Raw genomic sequence first — 17301 nt, 5'->3', positions numbered from 1 at the left:
TAGCACTTGTAGTAGAGAGATTTAAGTTTCATATCATATGGGTGCCACGTCACAGAACTCGATGTAATACGAGCTATAAATTATTCAATGAGTATATCACCCTAATTTCGAGTAGTATGTTTTTTTTTCTTTTCGTTTGCCTGTCACATCAGATCCGAGTTAGGATAAGTGTCAATTTATTGCGTGCGAGCATAAAACAACGGTATCTGAGTACTGGAATCAGTACATCTGTGTCTAAGTATAGAAAAAAAAGCTGAAATTACTAGTATATGGTCATTGAGTTCCATACGAGAATTACAGCCACAAAAAATGAAACAAGAAAAAAAAGTTTGTTAAGAATATGAAACACTGTCTTTTCTGGGCTGTAGATAAAATACTGTAAATATTACTTGACTCGACTACGGTGAAGAAAAATTTTTGCCATCCGTGGGACGACTATGGAAAGATACTTTGTGTATGTTCCTAAGTAAAGCTAGAGGGTTTCATATTCGGGTAGTGGTCGTTATTTAACATGAACAAAATCTATTAATGTGACAGCGATGGCTAACTACCACCTACTACTGAATCAAAAGCGATATTGTAAATAACTTATATTTATTGTAAATTAGATCATATTGAACAAATCATGAATGAAAACAAATTGTACACTGTTCTTAGATATAGTACACTGGTAAGATTGGCTCTCAGTTCTCAATGTTAAGTTGATGCGAAGTTAGATTTAATTATACCCCTGGATAAGCAAATGGTAAATGCGATCTTACTGCGTTCCTATAATCTCTTTTGTGTCTGAAATAATTCGTACTTCGGACACCACCACCAAAAAACAAACCAAACAACATGCAAAAAGACAAATAACCAATAACGAATCGTAAGCAAAACAGCACAGATGCTCAGTGGATGGCAAGAACACGATCCAACAACTGTTTCTGAACTTTAACGCCGCTGCTGCAAGTTTTACAATGCCGTCTACCAGCGTGCTGGCTCCGTCGATTCTGGTGGGACCACGATTGCAGCTGCGAAGTCGTTGAATTAAGATAAGTCTCTCAAATATCTTGAGCAGAATTAACTACTCAGAAACTGCTAATACCACAAGCCCTATATTTACTCTAAATGGTATACAACGCTTTCAAGACTGGCTCAACAACATTTAAGGTGCAGCCCAATGTGTCTTGTGCTAACGTGCAATACCAGTATGATAGCTCTGTGCACTGGTTCACTACATTCAATGGTGACTGCCAGCCTATAAGGCGGAATAAACTGAAATTATACTAGTAGTCAATATAATGCCTATCGTGGACGCTGATGTCCTACTGTAGCTGCAGACTCTAGGTCATACACAGTCCAGTATTCAGAACCTAAGTCCCTTTTGCGGCCATCCGCTTTCATCTCACCTGACGCTGTCCACCTGCCTCGCTCTGCACGATGCTCTTGCGATAATCTTGCCGCCAAACTCTAATCAGCCAATCCACATCTCCCTCGCGCAGTGATACAATTTCTCCACCTATCCAAAAAATTTCTCTGTTCGAACAGCGGGAGTTGGCCCTCAGCGTTTCCCGCACTTGCTTATAAACTGCCCAAACAGAGCTCAGCCCATTTGCCGCTAAAACAGCGCGCCACCGGGCAGCGCCAGCGCGTACGTTGGACGCCCTCTGTCTGCTGGACATTTCCCCTCTCTCTCTCACCTGGCACCCGACAGCCTTCTTTTCGATGCTTGCCGGTCAGTGGCCTCATCCCCTAGGACCCCCGGCCCCTGCACAATGCTCTTCCGGCGCTCGCCGGCCTTCACCTCGGTGGCTGCCCTTCCACTCCTCCCATTCACTGGCAAATTTATTTTGATTACACCTACAGAATGCGACTAAATATTATCATTACCAAAGCCCGTATTATTTCAGACATGTGTTTAATTTTCATGTATCTCTCTTTCTAATCCTCCTAATAAGAGTAATTAACCATTATATGGGTTTATTTACTTCAGATATGTAGGATAATCTGCGCAATGACCATCACAAATGAAAGCCACCTTTCAAAGCAATAAAGCTCAGAACTGTGTCTGAACCTTAGGTTTCTCACTTAACATTCGAAATGATAATGTTTTGCACGTTGGACTTTCAGCCGAGTGGAAGATACTAGACCGTACATGCAAGCACACATTTGAAAGTGTACAGAGGCTGTTTACTCACCTCTGAAGAAGAGACGTGGGACTGAGTGATGGATCCGAGGACACATCTCCTATTCTGCATACCGTGCACTTGGCATGCCATGCAGTTGACGATAAACGCTGGCACTAACAAGAACACATGGTACCTCTACAAACTGCGGTCATGAACTAACTTCCTGTTCGAACGGACGGATTCAATAATGTTGTGTTAGAGATTATTGTTGACGTTTATCTTGTTAACTAAGTTGTGTGCAAAGCCATTGAATATGGACCAACCCCACACTAAGCCGACATTTGCTTGTTGCCGTTTGTGAGCATTCAAGTGATCTCCAAGCAATGAAATATTTCATATTTTGAATATCGATGAAGGAACATCGAGTTTGTAGATATGTTATCTGTTGAACCCAGCAAATAGTTTACCATCTTCATCATAGGGATGCTAAGCGTGTCAAGTCATAATGTGAAACTGATACTGCAGGTATGCTTCTTTCATCAGTCACTTGACGAGTGGTTTGAAGAACACCGAGCCAGCTGACATAAGCAGAGACTGGCAGCTGTCGTTCGCGGCGGCAGTTCCTGACCACGCCCCCCCCCCCCCCCCCATTTGTCACAGCGCCATCGACCTGTTGTCGACTGGCGACCCTAGACTCCCGCATCAGTCGCTCGCTGCTGCACAACGACGCAGCAGCCTTTGTTCAAACCTCGACAACTACTTTCATCAAACATTCCCTCAACAACGTTACTTTCAGATTGTAATTCTATATTAAGCAAACTTATGGACTGGATCACTTCATTAATCCATTTATATGTGACAATAATTACGATTTTGAACTCTCCATATTTAGATCAGTTATATGCGTAAATAGTGAAAAGTGCGTCAAAGTCTGAGATTCTGTATAGACCTTAGGTGTAATTGATAAACATGTTCCTAAGCATACGTAAAGAATACGTGTTGACGTCCCTCGCTGCAGACCGTTTTTCTCCTTGGCTGTTTTTTACCATGAGCTGCTCTCAGATAGGAACAGAGAGCTCAAACAATAAATGAAGTAAGAATGTCAGACTAACATTTGAGCTCTCATAAACTGCTGTAAAATAAAAACGAATTCTTTTATTATAACATATTTCTCACCTGAGCACTAATCCTGAATGTCTTTCGAGAAATCACCATACTTGTAAGGTTTTCTAAAACAAACATTAATCCATCATTTTATTTCATCTCTTATCTTACAGTCTCTGTTTCTTTCCTCATTTTAAATATGAAGGTGATTTTCTGAAAATTTGCACACAACCCCACCATAGTTACTTGCTTGTAATCTATCATATTGACCCGAAAACTCCAAGCATTCAAGAACCATACAGTATATTATATTATTAGTTCTTTCTTTGCCTTATCTTTTACCGTCATAAATAACAATATAATAACATGCAAGAAGAAGAGGATACTGTTGTTGTGTTCTTCAATTACCTCATGTATTCCTACTCTTTTCCGGAATCCAACCCGATCTTTCCCGAGGTAGACTTCTGCTAGTTTTTCAATTCTACTGTAGGGAGTTCCTGCCTGCATTTAGCAACTATGGTTTATTAAGTTGATAGTTCGGCAAAATTTACACCTGTCTGCACGTGTCTTCTTTGGAATTGGAATTACAGTATTGTTCTTGAGGTCTAAGGGTATTTGGCTATATCATAAATCTTCGGCACCAGGTGGAAAAGTTCTCCCGTTTCTGGCCCTCCCAAGGCTGTCAGTATATCTGGTGCAATGTCTTCTACTCCCGGAGCATTGAGCCCAATTAGGTCTTTTAGCTCTCTGTCAGATTCTTCTCGTAGTATGCACCCTCGAATCTTATTTTCATCAACGTCCTCTTCTTTTTCATGTATATTCCCTTCAAATCCACCCCTTTTGCATATAAGCCCACTCTATACCCCTTCCACTGAGAATAAATGGAGGAGCGCTGCTTTATCTTCTACCTGTAGTATTATTTCCTATTGGGAACATCTTGTACTCTGCAGACTTAAGATGTGCACCAGTTTCTGGCTGCTGGTTTTATAATATGAGCTGCTCGGGGGAACACAATGGTAAGCGCCATCGCTATGTATTTTGCGGTAGATGGCTAATGACACCACCTGTGGGATGCACAATGCAGTAAACTTTGTAGCAGTTCCAAATGCATTCAACAGATGTCAGGGAGGAGCTTAATGGTAAACGCCACTGTCCGTATGTTGCGGAAACATAATGGTACGTGACAGAGAGAATGGTGGCAAGTAAAAACATCTCTGAGATTATGGCAACAGTGAACATGACAGAAGTCGAGGAATATACTTCCAATGATACTAATATCTTCGAGAGGGATCCAGAATACATTCCTCACGATTCAGATGACTCAGAGGTATGTTATTTTGGAAATATACTGTCTTTAGTTCGTTTCACGAACATAATGGTAAGTGCATGTACATACCATTATGTTCCTGAACTACAATTGAAAATTACGTTCGCCGACAAGTACAAGATGTGTACAGTCCAGATCGGTGGTGCAAGATCATCAAGAAGTCGGGTGGTATGCAATATGAAAAGAGATGATTTCTATCAAATACGACACTCTAAAGACAGTTGATGTTCGAGATGTCAACCTAAGAAAAATATGTAGGTGGAAGGTGACCTCCGAATATCCATCATCTTTATTCATCAGCGAGACATTTTGTTATGACATTTGGCATGAAATAAACTTCAGGAAACGTGGAAGGCAAGGACCAGTTTCTACGCTTCGACTTAAATACGAGGGGCCAAGGCTTATTGAAAAGAAGGAAGTTGCTGACGTCCTGTCGCTCCTAAATGACATATCACCTGTCCACAGTGGATTTTTCCTGTCACTAAAGCCAACAGTTTTAGATGAAAAAGACATTAGTAATGAGAGTGACGAATGATTTTGCAGTTTCAGTAAAGTGTTGAAGACTTACTGTAAAATTTAATATGTGTTGTTCATGGTGTACAGAAATTTTTGTGTATTTCATTTTTTTTGTCAGTTCTGAGTTTCATTTATGTCTGCATAGTAGAAAATAGATGTTAGAATCACTAAAGAATAAAAGGACTGTTCAAAAAAAATTATTCAGATTTGCAGATCAATTGAAACTTTAGAAGCGCTGTATCTCGAAACTGTGATTTTGGCGCTTACCATTTTGTTCCCCCGAGCAGCTCATATTATATTTATATATTTGTGTCGGTTCTGTCATTAAACCCTACCATTACCTTGTCCCTTAAGGTTTTATGCAATAAACTTATGTTGTGATTTACATATGTTTCATCAAAAAGGTGGCGGAGTTGGAGATAAATTGTATGACCCGAACGATCGGACAAAAGTGATGTCCTTTCATTTACTACCTGCCACATAATTGCACAAACAATCCTGACATACTTTATCAAAAATTTCACAGCTATATGCCACATTTTGCAATCAAAATTATGCGCAATCAACCTAATCAACGGCCTAATTATGAGGAAGATCTATGAATAAATAAAACAGGTTTTACTTCGCTAAGTTAAATTCTGATACAAAACCAGGGGAATTTCGTGTGGAGCTTCACATTGTGTACATCTTAATAAAATTATCCATCCTTAAATTTTTTTATTAAGAATCAGCATTGGCAGCTGAAGACTTCCGGCGTAAGAAGTCACCCTCATTCTGCCAACGGTCTTGTCAAAGAGCGCGGAGGAGCAGACGGAGGTTTAGGGTACCCTCTTGCCCTAGGGGTGGGAAACTGCCCCCAAAGGTGGAAGAATCAGCAATGATCAACAGCCTGACGATGCAGAAGGCAAAATAAACCACTGCATTAAAGACATGTAACGTGTAGCCGCAGGAAATGTGGCCTGTAATTGAAGAAGTGTCATGATGATTTTTCCATAGGCAAAAGATTCCGGAATAGTCCATCATTTGAATTTCCGGGAGGGGACTGCCATGGTGGAGGTTACCATGAGAAAAAGACTGAATAATCGGTAAAATAATAACATTCCACGAATGGGGTGTGGAATGTCAGGAGCTTGAAAGTAGTAGGGAAACGAGAAAATCGGGAAAGGGAAATGCAAAGGCTCAAGATATAATAGGAGTCAGTGAAGTGAAGTGGAAAGAAGACAACGATTTCTGGTCAGAAGAGTATAGGGTAATATCAACAGTAGCAGAAAATGTTATAACAGGAGTAGGATTCGTTATGAATAGGAAGGTAGGGGAGAGAGTGTGTTACTGTGAACAGTCCAGTGACAGGCTGCTTCTGATCACAATCAGCAGCAAACCAACACCGACAATGATAGTTCAATTACACATGCCGTCGTCGCAAGCTGAAGATGAAGAGTTAAAGTGTATGAGGATGTTGCAATAGTCTTGGGGTACTGGAATGCAGTTGTAGGGGAAGGAGTAGAAGAAAACGCTACAGGAGAATATGGGAATGGAACAAGGAATGAACTCGTTAGAATGAAATTACTATTAAATCAGTACAATGCAATGAAAACCCTTAGCTACATACAGGTGTTGACATACGTCAACGGGGACAGTTGAAAATGTGTACCCGACCGGGATTCGAACCCGGGATCTCCTGCTTACATGGCACACGCTGTCTGAGCCACCGAGGATAGTGCGACTGCAGGGACTTATCTCTGGCCCGCCTCCCATGAGACCCATATTACCAACATATTGTCCCGCATACATTCGTAGTGCACTTGCCATTACACTCATTACTCGCGTCTTTACCGATTCCCGTAAGAGTTCGTGCAATGCGTGTACATACGCACAGAAGATGGTCAAATGGCCGGTGAGCCTTAACTATATATATGAAGATGGAATCTCTTCTTTCTGGCACGTGCGTTATTGAGTTTTTCGAGCTCGTAATGAAGGAAACAACTCATGTTAGCGAGATAGGACTGGACGACCGCGTACGGCAACCGACGAAACTCATCGGAATCGGTCCGTTGAATTCATCGAAGAAAATCGACGGATAACACAGACACAGCTCTCATGTAAGTGTAAAGTCCATCATTGCATAACTTTGACGGAGAAAGCTGTGTGGGTAGGTCCTTTGAATTCACACTACGGACATGAGAGGAGCAGCTGTCAATAATTTGTCTTGTATTCTTGTTTTTTTTTCCGTGAGTTCACCATTTCGACCCCAAACACTAGAGAGCCTCAATGGCTCAATAGAGTGCCACCACAATTGATCATCAACAACAAAAATTTTCCAGATCATGCCGTCTACAGGCGAAGTCATATTTACAGCAGTATGGGATGTTTAATATGGTGTGTATTTGGAATTCATGCTTAAAGGCACCACCATAAACTCTGCAATGTACTGTGCGACCCTCATAAAACTGAAAGCACGACTTCCAAGAACTCGTCCACACTTGGAACACCCTCACCTTCAGCATGACAATGCCAGATCACACACGAATGCTGTAATATTTGCAACCATCCGACACCTTTGGCTCACTGGCCTCAACTATCGTCCATACATTCTAAACTTGACCCCATTCGATTTTCATGTTTACAAAGCTTAACGAACAATTTCGAGAACTTCACTTTGATACTGATAAAGCAGGGCAATCAGATGTGAGGTTGTGCCTCCGTCAACAATGTGAAACGTTCTACAGTGGTGGTATCAACAAAATGGCTGACTGATTGATTGAGGAGCGTATAGAACTAAACGGCGAGGTTATCAGTTTCTTGATTCCGAAGTTACACACGGGAGAGAGAGGATCCGCTAAAAGTGGAGATAAGTCAAACCATAAAACGAAGAAGTTAAAAAAAAACACAGTAGAAGGTATAAAAGAGTATTCCAAATGTAAAAAAAAAATAGGAGAACAGAGAGATAAAAGAACGGTTTGCAAGGGGGAGTGGTAATGGGTCGCAGACGAGAAAACATGAAGAGAGATCACAATCACAACCATCCTGCCCCCGCTCCAGGAGTAAAGAAAAACTTTATATCTGAAAATAACAACCAATTTCACAAAGTAACCTAAGTGCCAATTCAACAATCCGTGAATTCTCAGCCTATATAAAATTTAAAGAATCTGGAAGACTATACTTAGGACGAAGAGCCAAAAGAAGGGGACATTCCACTAATGTATGGGATGCCATCAATCTAGCTCCAGAACCACATTGTGGGGGTGATTCGTTACGAAAAAGAAAACAATGACTGAACCGGGTATGACCAAAGTGTACACGGCATAAGACAGTGGACTCCTTCTGAGAGGAGCAGAAGGAAGAGAGCTGAACTGCAGTAGATTCATGATTGTCAGAGTTTATTACTGTGAGCAGTAATACACCAGACCTCTTTCCACTTTTGGTAAAAGAAAGATTTGACGTAGATCCGCATATCTGCAGCCGAAAAATAAAAGTGATTGGGGGTAAATATCTACTTCTCTAGCCAAACAATCAGCCAGTTCACCCCCTGGGACACCCACATGACTTGAGACACAGAGACAGACAACTGAGCACGGGTCACAGCTAAGGACAGAGAGAAGGTCATGGATAGCAGAGACCAAATGGTGACGAGACTAGCATCGGTCGAAAGCCTGCAGGTTGCTCATTGAGTCAGTATAAATTGGAACGCTGTCGAGGGAGGCCTGAGAAACAAAATTGAGAGCTCTGTGAATGGCTGGGAATTCTGCTGTGAACGCACTACTTCATCCCGGCAATAAATGGTGTAATAAACTGGTAGAAGAAGTGACAGCACATCCCATGTTATCTAACGTCTTAGAACCATCTGTGTAGAAGAAATTAGTACCCTGGAACACTGTTAGCATGGCATGTACAAGACGCTAGAAAACTGTAGGAACGACAGACACCTTAGGACCCTGGCATTATCCAAGAGGGTGTGGGAGGAAATACACAGGCGCAGATGAGTGGAGATGGAGATATGAGTGGAGATGGATATCCCAACAAAGAGAAGTGATACTAGTTCCAAATGGCTAGCCCACCCATGGACAGTTATCAGGAAGGAGACATCCCTCCTTTGCAAAGAGGATAGAGTACATGGACTCCTTCTGAGAGGAGAAAAAGGAAGAGAGCTAAACTGCAGTAGGGTCCTTGATTGTGCACAGTTTATTACTGTGAGCAGTAGCGCACTTTTGGGAAAAGATTTCACGCAGATCCACATATCTGGAGCTGGAATGATAAAAAGGGAATGGGGGTACATATCTGCTTATGAACTGGCGAATGACGATTGCATAAGAAACCAGGAATAGTCTGTCATTTTTTGTAGAGGGAAAGTCCTTACCTCTGCGAAGGGACTGTCAATATAGCTAGTGCCAAAGGCACCAATAGCCAGATATACCCTAAAGTAGTGAGCAAGGTCAAGTACTTGCAGAGTGGAAGAAGCTGCTTACCCATAAATCTGACTCCATTGAGCCTGGACAAGATCATTGCAGGCTTCCAGTCTCAGAGCTTTTGGAGAATGGGATTCTAGGGGGGGGGAATCACCAGCAAATGCCAAAGAATGGAGCAGTTCTTCAGCTTGGATGGGCGAAAAGTTCCCACAGGGAAGGCCATGGGAACTGCAGGGGAGGGAGGAATATGGTTGGTACAAGAAAGGGGAAAGGATGTAACAGAGGCTAAAGTTGAAGTTATTGACTCTGGATTGAGTCCCTCACATTTCTGGCGAGCCTCAGCATAAGACAGGCGATCTAGGGACTTGTACTCTTCGATCTTCTTTTCTCTTTTCAAAGCTGGGCCATCCAGCTAGTGAGTGGAGTTGCTGTTATCCCAATTGACACACACAGGTGGCGGGATCCAGGGGCTTCTCTTATGGAATAGGTTGCCACAGTCACCGCACAGAAGATCCGCTGTACTGCTGGAAAACAATGCCGAAAACACAAGCACTGAAAGCACCTCCGTTTCGTGTCACACTTGTATCAAATAACATTGACTTTCTCTGGGAGGGTACCCCTTATAAAGTCAGAAGGTAGACACAGTGCAGATGTCTCTGCAACTCTTGTGCACACGTTGAACAAAATGTACACCGCATTGCTCCAGGTTAGCCTGGAGTTCTTCGTCAGTTTGCAGGATGAGGTCGCTGTGGAAAATCACTCTGTGGACAGTATTAAGAGATTATTGAGTGGTAATAGACACTGCGACATTGTGAAGACGATCAAAACCACGAATAGCTGCAAATTGGAGAGGCCTGACTGCATATTACTGAGAGACTCCATTTCACCAAACTTGTCCTCACTATTCTCCACAAAAACAAAAGCTTTGTGGCATTGAATATGTTCCCATCTGTCCTAGTACAGACGAGGTAGTGGCTGAAGTGTGTCATACAAGGACAGCGAGCCTCGCTCTCCTCCCATGGTATAACCGGGAAAGGGAAGGCTGCCAGGCCATACAAAGCCGCATTCAATGATCCCTCACCATACAAAGAGATGGCTGTTTGGGAATGGCCTGACACGCTTCATACGCCAAGCATCCGCCATGATACAAACCATTCTGATTGGGGTCTCTCCATGGGCGCCAGGCAGTCAGAGCAAGAGCCACCCGTCACAGCGGTCAGTGCTGGGAGTTCCTACGCACCAACAAGGCACACTACCATACCTTGGCAATCATCGGGAGGGAACAACTCAGGTATCAGTAGTGTGATCCCAGTGTTGTCAGAGGGCTCAGCTAGAGAGGTACATAACGGCACAACCACACAGACTGGAAAAACGATCTGGTGACCTAGCATGGTTGAGGGGGCAATGGGCCAGCCGGTGTGACTGTGCGGTTCTAGGCGCTTCAGTCCGGAACCGCGCTGCTGCTACGGTCGCAGGTTGTAATGCTGCCTCGGGCATGCATGTGTGGGATGTGCTTAGGTTAGTTAGGTTTAAGTAGTTCTAAGTCTAGGGGACTGATGACCTCTGGTGTTAAGTCCCTTAGTGCTCAGAGCCATTTGAACCATTTGAATTGTCAAGGTCTGTGTAAATACTTTAATCAACAGACAAGGGTGTTTACTCGGACCATATGATGCAAAGGTGCACGTTAAGTTTAAAGGAATTTTCAGTTCATGCTTTAATTTCGTAAATAAATGATTTTTTCGTAGACCTAATTCATCTACGATCGTGATAGTGTCGAGAATCCCGAAACTTCATGAAATTCCCTTAGCGATGGGAAATTCTTTTTTTTTTTTATGACTGCAAGTGTTTCTAGTTTAATGTATTTTATATTCCGTTAATAAAGTTTTAAATTAAAAAGAAAAAAAGATGGATAGAGCGTCTGCCATGTAAGCAGGAGATCTCGGGTTTGAGACCCGGTTGTGGCACAAAATTTCAACTGTTCCTATTGACTTATATCAACTCCCGTATGCAGCTAGGGGTATTCATTTCATTGTAATTCCTTCTAACTTTTATCCAAGCATATCACCTATTCCCTTACTGAGGTAAGGATATGGTTATTCCCGACTCTCTTGTTATAACTAAAGTCCTTTTGAATCATGTTACTGGACATACTTAGAAATACAAATAAATACCTTTACTAAGTCTCTATCGCTTTAACCAAGAAGAAATTCTTAAAAGTTTTTCAAATCCTTTCGAGCATACAAAGGTTTTATTTTTGCTCAAGGAATTGGATATAACGGTAATAAAGTGGTTCACGTAACTTTACATTCATATGACATTTACACCCTTTAATAAGGCCAGGCTCTCTTCAGAAACGTTGATATAATTTAGCAAAGCACTCGTAATGATTTCTCATTGTAGTTCACATAAATAAGTAGACTCCAACATCTTTATTTCATTTGTTATTTTATATAAATGGTACTGTAAGTCTCGGGTTTTCTGCACGCATGGTTCACGATTCTTCCTAAACATGGATTCCATTTGTATGTGCTGGCAGTAATTTCCATGGCCAAACCAAATTTTAATCGTTTCAGAAACTACTTCCGCGCCATCAGTTATTAGCGTGCAAATACGCATTAGGAGATGATTCACAGCTTGCGTCAGACACAGAAAATGGTTTTCCATTATGCAGTCCACCACTAAGGAATTCACTGACGGGTAAGTGCCTAATATTGCTCTCCATTCCCTAACTTTAAGGGAATGTGAACTTGTCGTATTATACGAGGCGTGTTTTGTAAGTAAGTACCGTTTTGAGATTAAAAAAAGACCTGCTAAGATATCTCAATAATTTTATTTTTACATGTAAGCCTGTAGCTTAATCTACGCACTGACACCATTACAGTCTGATTCTTCCTTGTTTACGTTGTGTACTGAGTGTTTAAGATGCATCCCGTAATCGTAAGTCCCGCCGACTGTGAAGTACGGGCTGTTATAAGATTTATTAGTGCTAAAGGCCTAAAAGCGGTCGATATTCATCGTGCGATCTGTGTAGTTCACGGAGAAAACATTATGAGTGATGGGATGGTAAGAAAGTGGGCGAGAGCATTTAAAGATGGCCACACAAAAGTGCATGATGAACAACAGAGTGGGCGTCCTTCGTTCGTTAATGAAAGTTTGGTGCAGGAAGTGGACAATAAGGTAAGAGAAAACAGACGATTAACGATTTCCTTCTTGCGGGATGAATTTTCCTTATGTTTCTCGTAGTGTTTTGTATCGCATTGTAACCGAGCACTTGAATTACCGAAATTTGTGCGCACCTTGGGTACTGAAAATGTTGACGGCTGTGCTCAAAACTAAACGTTTAGACAGTGCATTGACTTTCCTTGAGCGGGACTACAACGACGGTGATGATTTCTTAAGCCAAATTGTTACTTGCGATGAAACATGGGTGACCTACGTCACACCAGAATCAAAGCAACAGTCCATGGAAGTTGAGCAAGGGCATCGTTTTGCTGCAAGATAAGGCCCGTTGGCATATGACGAATCAGACCAAAGATCTCATCACGTCTTTTCTACGGGAAACTCTAGATCATCCTTCGTATACCCCCTATCTTGCGCCCAGTGACTACCATATGTTCCTCCACTTGATGAAACACCTGGGCGGTCAGCGTCTTCAAGACGATGACGAAGCCAAAACAGTGGTGATGCAGTGGTCAACAAGTCGGGAAGCAGACTTCTATAAGGAAGGTATTCAAAAACTGGTACAACGTTTTGACAAGTGCCTCAATATTGACAGAAATTATGTAGAGAAGTGAATTAGGGTACAGGCTTTCATGTAAACATAAAATTAATGAGATATCTTAGCATGTCTTTCTTTAATTTCACAACGATACTTACTTAAATAACGCGCCTCGTATTTCGCACCTGGTGCCAATAGCGCCCTGTAAAAGACAATTAGTCAGCGGCAGGATGGGTGCATAATTTTTCCCATCATTCTGCTATACAGTTCAGCAGTTGCTACACTTGGTGCAGTGCCCGTGTCTGTTGTAATCGTAGCAAAAGTATCATCTACATGAGCCCTTAAAACTGACTACCACACTGTGTTAGGTGTATTCTTACATTCATTGGTGTTAGCTTCCACGACTTTTCTTGTGTTGAATCTTTTATCAAAACAGATAAGCTTGATTTCTAGTGCTTAACATCTATCACATTCATCGAGTATACGGTTAAGACACAACGGGATCAGGTTTAGTTTTCTTGCTAGTAGCTGACGTTTGATTCACATGTGCACACCCATGCTTTCAACACTCTTTCTATTCCAATTGTATTTCACATTGTAATCCCATAATGTCTGCTGCCACTGTTTATTGTTGTCATGTTGCCCTGGATTGAATCTCTTGTCAAGTCTTATTATTCCTACTATTGTTACAGTTAGCATTCTTATTGGAACCCACATACCGTCCCTCTTCCTATCAGACACTGGAATTAGTTTGAATTTATTCTTCATTATTATTTTTCATATAAATTTTGTGTTAATTTTCAGTCTGTGAAAATTCCTTGGGATCTTCACGTATCAAGTCAGTTCTGCGGTGTTAGAATATACACTCCTGGAAATGGAAAAAAGAACACATTGACACCGGTGTGTCAGACCCACCATACTTGCTCCGGACACTGCGAGAAGGCTGTACAAGCAATGATCGCACACACGGCACAGCGGACACACCCGGAACCGCGGTGTTGGCCGTCGAATGGCGCTAGCTGCGCAGCATTTGTGCACCCCCGCCGTCAGTGTCAGCCAGTTTGCCGTGGCATACGGAGCTCCATCGCAGTCTTTAACGCTGGTAGCATGCCGCGACAGCGTGGACGTGAACCGTATGTGCAGTTTACGGACTTTGAGCGAGGGCGTATAATGGGCATGCGGGAGGCCGGGTGGACGTACCGCCGAATTGCTCAACACGTGGGCCGTGAGGTCTCCACAGTACATCGATGTTGTCGCCAGTGGTCGGCGGAAGGTGCACGTGCCCGTCGACCTGGGACCGGACCGCAGCGACGCACGGATGCACGCCAAGACCGTAGGATCCTACGCAGTGCCGTAGGGGACCGCACCGCCACTTCCCGGCAAATTAGGGACACTGTTGCTCCTGGAGTATCGGCGAGGACCATTATCAACCGTCTCCATGAAGCTGGGCTACGTTTCCGCACACGCCCCAACATCGTGCAGCCCGCCTCCAGTGGTGTCGCGACAGGCGTGAATGGAGGGACGAATGGAGACGTGTCGTCTTCAGCGATGACAGTCGCTTCTTCCTTGGTGCCAATGATGGTCGTATGCGTGTTTGGCGCCGTGCAGGTGAGCGCCACAATCAGGACTGCATACGACCGAGGCACACAGGGCCAACACCCGGCATCATGGTGTGGGGAGCGATCTCCTTCACTGGCTGTACACCTCTGGTGATCGTCGAGGGGACACTGAATAGTGCACGGTACATCCAAACCGTCATCGAACCCATCGTTCTAACATTCCTAGACCGGCAAGGGAACTTGCTGTTCCAACAGGACAATGCACGTCCGCATGTATCCCGTGCCACCCAACGTGCTCTAGAAGGTGTAAGTCAACTACCCTGGCCAGCAAGATCTCCGGATCTGTCCCCCATTGAGCATGTTTGGGACTGGATGAAGCGTCGTCTCACGCGGTCTGCACGTCCAGCACGAACGCTGGTCCAACTGAGGCGCCAGGTGGAAATGGCATGGCAAGCCGTTCCACAGGACTACATCCAGCATCTCTACGATCGTCTCCATGGGAGAATAGCAGCCTGCATTGTTGCGAAATGTGGATATACACTGTACTAGTGCCGCCATTGTGCATGCTCTGTTGCCTGTGTCTATGTGCCAGTGGTTCTGTCAGTGTGATCATGTGACGTATCTGACCCCAGGAATGTGTCAATAAAGTTTCCCCTTCCTGGGACAATGAATTCACGGTGTTCTTATTTCAATTTCCAGGAGTGTATATTTTTTATAATGTTCCCCTAATCGATGAAATGAACTCTATTATTAACAATCACACAACATAACAAAGCGACACTGGGTTGTCCTAGTATCTTATTTTGTCTGGAAGCTTCCCAAAGTATTTCCATACACTTCCTTGATAGGACTAGAGAAGTTCTGGATTGAACACTTCCTTCCTCAATCTAGCAACGTTTTACTAAGATGCCTTCTCTATTTCATGATAAGTCCGCAAGCACTGAGACGTTTCAGTTGCCTAAAAAGCTGCGTCACCCTGATCAACGCCAGTTGCAAATGATCTTTTGAGTCTTGAACCGTGATCTGGGAACAAGACTGTGAAATGCATTTGTGAAGACATCTCGGTGAACGGTAATTTTGTCATGCATGAGTACTTGAAACTTTTTATGGATGACAAGCCCTTGTTCCATCATTAGACTCTTCAAGCATCGCTCAGCCCTCGTGTCATATGGGATATTACGCTGCGCAGGACCTGGGACTTCATGTTGCATGCGAGGCATTTTACTTTGTTTTCCATCCTGAGCGAAGTCTTTTTCAGAGCCCTGAACACTAATTTTTTATCATTGACTAAATCCGTCACATCAACAAACTTCCTTTTTGTTTCATCCGATTGTTCATGCACGGCACTACGCCACAGTGACAAATTGGGTTTTAGTTTTTCTGTCATCTCTCGATAATGACTGTGAATCTATGTGTCAGGTGCGTTATATCTCTCCATTAAATCTGCTGATTTTTATTCATCTCTTTGTGAATCTTCGCTTGTGCCAGTTGAGAAATTAGCTCCTCTTTTGCTGCATCCCAACAAGTAAATTATTCTTCCAGTAATTTCCTAGTGGATTCTGGATGATCGTTCCAAAACCTATCTAGTTTAGTACCTCAGCGGCAATTCTGTCCAATAGCTCCCAATAGGTGAGACAATGCAGTTTTTCTGTTTTTGACCAATGTCATCTGATAATTTCCATACTCTATGAGATATAAGAGCATGCACAAACTTAAACGAAGCTCTTTTATCAGATTACTTTACAAAATGCGACATACTTAGCTGACAACTCAGATATCTTACCCTGAATCACGTTCTGTCGTTGTAATGACAAACTCATCGACGGTTAGATAGGCTGTTAAAAATATGGCGTTAGTGTTAGAAAATGAATATGTGCAATGCAATATGTCTATTTGATTTACTTATTGTTATCCCAAATGACTTAGATAATAACGTACATCTATACTGCCAGAGGATAGGACGAGAGCGGATAACGAAGTGACGAGAGAATGTAGTAAATCGGAAAAAACATGAGTAATCAATATTTAAGCTTATACATTACGTAATTTTCGTTTTATCGCCAGAGAAAATATTAATTGTTGACGTATAAGAAGTCACCAAAGAAAAAATTGTCTCTACAGAATATATTGTAAGTTGTGGTATTAGGAAACTTGTTCGTAGAAACTATCGAAATATGGAACCAAAGTAATTTTTGTTGTCAGCAAACATGATTGCATAAAATACTTACATGTTGATTCATGACAGAGGATATGGGCTTAAGAATCTTCATGGAAGATCTCAAAATGTGCTGCACATTCCACAGCATCTGGTGAGGTTAAGTGTCAGTAGCTATTAGTACTTTTCGTATTACCGAATCTGCCCTTTGGTAAAGAAGTTTCACAGTACAGATGAACGTTGTCAGCCATATGGGAATAAAGCAAATTTATTCAAAGATTATCACTAGGCAGTAAAAGACCAAACGCAATCCTTACTGCAACTGTTTGTTATGTTTTATAAGGGTATTTGTTATGTTATTTGTATTTCAACTTGTTATGCATTTTCGTACGTTCACTATTTCAATTA

Source organism: Schistocerca gregaria, chromosome 1, assembly GCF_023897955.1.
Source record: "Schistocerca gregaria isolate iqSchGreg1 chromosome 1, iqSchGreg1.2, whole genome shotgun sequence".
NCBI classification, from domain to species: domain Eukaryota; kingdom Metazoa; phylum Arthropoda; class Insecta; order Orthoptera; family Acrididae; genus Schistocerca; species Schistocerca gregaria.
Note: the sequence above shows the minus strand (reverse complement) of the source record.